The sequence below is a fragment of the Mus caroli genome, chromosome 5, assembly GCF_900094665.2.
Source record: "Mus caroli chromosome 5, CAROLI_EIJ_v1.1, whole genome shotgun sequence".
NCBI lineage: Eukaryota > Metazoa > Chordata > Mammalia > Rodentia > Muridae > Mus > Mus caroli.
The window spans coordinates 47,627,277-47,630,782 of NC_034574.1; positions in this window are offsets into that span (position 1 = coordinate 47,627,277).

Sequence of the window (3,506 nt, forward strand, 5' to 3'; positions counted from 1 at the left end):
TGTATAGCCCTGGCTGTCCTGGAACTCACTCTGTAGACCAGGCTGGCCTCGAACTCAGAAATCCACCTGCCTCTGCCTCCCGAGTGCTGGGATTAATGGCGTGCACCACCACGCCCGGCTTCCCCCTTTTCCTGTCAGGAGTTTTATGCTCTTGACTTGCTTCCTGAGGCCAACGCTCTTCTTGTAAGATACCCAGCTGTCCTCCAGCGATGCTGCATTTTTCTAAAACTCCAGTTGTATACGCAAGGGGGCAGAGTTTCAGAATCACCTTAATAAGGTTATATTTCCCACTAGATACTCAATAACCATGGCAATTTTCATAGCTAAATAAGCATATTCTGCTTTTGCAAAGCTAAAAATGAGACTTTGACAGACTGAATCGGACAGTGAGGAAGCCAAACCCCATTTTATTTGATGAGTCCTCTGTGCACATGCGCAGAACCTCTTGCCTTCTGAGTTCATCTTGCCTTTTGACAGTCGCGGAGGTCACATGGACCACATGGCCGCTTGCATAAAGAGAGAAAGCCCTAGAGTGGGAACCAAGAACAGGCAAGGAGAGAGACTTTAAGAAGCTTTTCTCTAATTTGGTGGCAGCTCGTTCACAATTACAGCTGGTGCAGACAGGCAACTACTGTCAGCCTCCGTGCGGCAGGAACTGCACCGGATGGATGTACCCGTCCAGAAAGGCAGGCAGTTCTTGTTGGTTTGCCAGTGGACTCCTGAGTCCAGCTTCAGAGAGAGGACCTGAGGCATATGCTAGGATGGTCACATGACATTACACACCCATGTTATTCCCAGGCCATGTAACATGTCTCCTGTTCCATGATGTTCTCAGAACAGAAAGGTTGATTTTCTTCCCTGTGCTTGACAACTCTTGTTTGGTGACAGCCTCTTTCTCAGTTATTTCTCCAGTGGTCCACAAGCAGGGGCATTAGTGAGGTCTGTGATCCTGCCATCCTTGTCTTGGGAAAAGGGGAGTCAAACCACTAACAAATAATAAGTTCAATTGTAGAGATTCTGAAAACCCAGTTGGTGATTCACCTGCCTAAATATCACCCCAGGGGAGTTGGTAACAAGAAGTTTCTCTGAGCCTCACTTGAGACTCTTGGCTAAAGCCTTAGTTTCTGAAATCTTATTAAACTCTTTCTATATTCTGCTGTATGCTGCTTGGGAATGCGATCCCCCCACTTCCTTCCACAGAGAATTCTTGAAACGATGCTAGTCACATTGACAGACCCAGACTTATACAAAGGCCGGTAGTGTGACATCTTGGGAGCCAACTCCTAGCAGAAAGCAGCTATCATCTCTGCAGCCGTCTCGAGCTATTTACTTACAGGTGGGACTTTCCCACCCTGATGAAAGACTTGTTTTCCTAGCATGATGTTTTTGCAAGAAGCCCACCACAGCTAAACACACTCTGATAACATCTTGTTTTTCTCCTATACATCCTGGACCTGTGGTTAAGTGTCTCCAGCTGCACTCCCCAGCTTGTGCTTATATACCCATAGATGCCTTTCAATAAATGAGACTTGATACTTGATCAGATAGCCTGTCTTGTTTCCATTCTTCGAGTCTCTTGCCCCTCAGTCCCTACTCTCTCTCTCTCTCTCTTGCAGACCCTGTTGACTGACCTACCCAAAATGCTAAATGTCACACTGTCTGACCCAAGAACAGCCTTCCCTTCTCCAGGTATATCTTTAGAGTTCTGTCACAGAGCTGGCCTCCCTGGCTACTCACACTTCCCAAGTGCTTTACTGTCAGCTGTTCCCTGACAGGACATCTTGTACCTTAGTGAACTCACTGGAAGCATGCTGAGTCTGATCAGTGCCCCACAGGGGCCTTAGCTCCTTACTAGGGGACATCTTTTGTTGATTTAAGACCCGAGTCTCGCTCACTCATCCTTCTTAGGAGGAGGCCGGTGCACATGTATCTGAAACGTGCGCCTTTCTGCTCTGTCCTCATTCTACCCCACTGTAGCGTGGCTTTGGGCCTGGAGCTCATCTCCTAAAGTCTGTGCTGTAAACTGAGGCCTGCATTTACCTCCAAAAGCTGTGAACTTCTTTGGAGCAATGTCCATCTGATCTGGGCTAAGCATGCAAGGGGTCACCTGCAATTTGAAGGACCTGCATCATCTACTCACTGAGATCACAGGTACCTTTGTGTGTGTATGGTGGCTTGTGCCTATTTCATAGGAAGCGGGAAAATGTAGAAACTCTTTAACTTCCTAAGAGATGGCTTTGGGGCTCAATTGTGTCTCTTCAAACCCCATTCTGAAGTCTTTAACAATGGCTCTATTTAAAGATAGTTTTTACAGGTGTCACTGGCTCATTAGGGTGGCCCTAATTAATCTAAGGTGACCCGAGGCCTTATAGAGAGACATGCACAGAGAAGGACAGACAGGCATCTGGAGCATTGGTGAGGAGGTGCTTCCACAAATCAAAGAACTCTACCTCCAGGCCCCGAGCAGCTTCTCCCTCCCTAGCCCTTGGGAGGAAGCAGGCAGCTGATTCATTTTCATCTTGCCTTCCCAGCTTCAGAAATGCAAGGCATATTTCTCCACGTTAAGCTACCCAGTTGGTGGCCCTTAGTTATGGCAGCCACAGAAGCCTCATACAGGCACAGAGATTCATGAAGGATGTTTCCCTACCTCCCGCGGGCATCTACAGATAGGAGTGTGGCTGAGAGGCTGCAGGGCTGGTGGCCACTCTGGAATTCTTGTCTGGAGAGAAAGTATCCTGTACTGTCTGGCAAAGCTAAGTGAAACTTTGCAAGCATGCTGGAGTTAGTTCCTAGGGGACTAGAAATGTCTCCCCAGGACCCACAGTCCTGTCTGACTTTTGGAGGGTGCACCAGTTGAGTGTTATCTACGAATTCTAACTGCAAATTTATATTTCTTCTTTTAATGTCAACTCCCTACCTTAAGTCTCTTAAGACCTCAACCTCCAAAACTTAGAACCTTGCTTTGCCTGCACTGACCTAGTTACCAGGAACTCTAGTCAAACCCTATTTCCCCCCCTCACAGTAGCCATGACATAGCAACAGGTATCCCAAGGGAGAAAAGCCATAGTGGGCAGACTAATGGGCCCTCACAGGTGTAGCTGTGTCCTGACTGCAAGATCATGTGATTAGGGTACGCCATTCAAGTGAGCTGATGTTGTTAACAGGGAGTCTTATAAACGAGGGGCAGGAGAGTCCATCAGAGAAGGGATGGGTGATAGAGAGAAAACTAGATCAACACAGAGACTTGGAGAGAGGACAAAATAGTGAGAGATCAGGAGACAGTTGAAGATGCTCCAGTGTGGGCCTTGGAGATGGAGAAAGAGGCCAAGAGCCAGAGCATGCAGGCAGCCTTGGGAAACCAGAAAAGGGAAGAGTGTACTCTCCCCTAGAATTTCTTACTGACTCTTTTATTCTTAGTCTGATTTCCAAGAGCACAAGATAAGGAATTCATGCTGTCTTTTTTTTTTTTTTTTTAACTTTATCTGTATTTATTTTATGCTGAATTT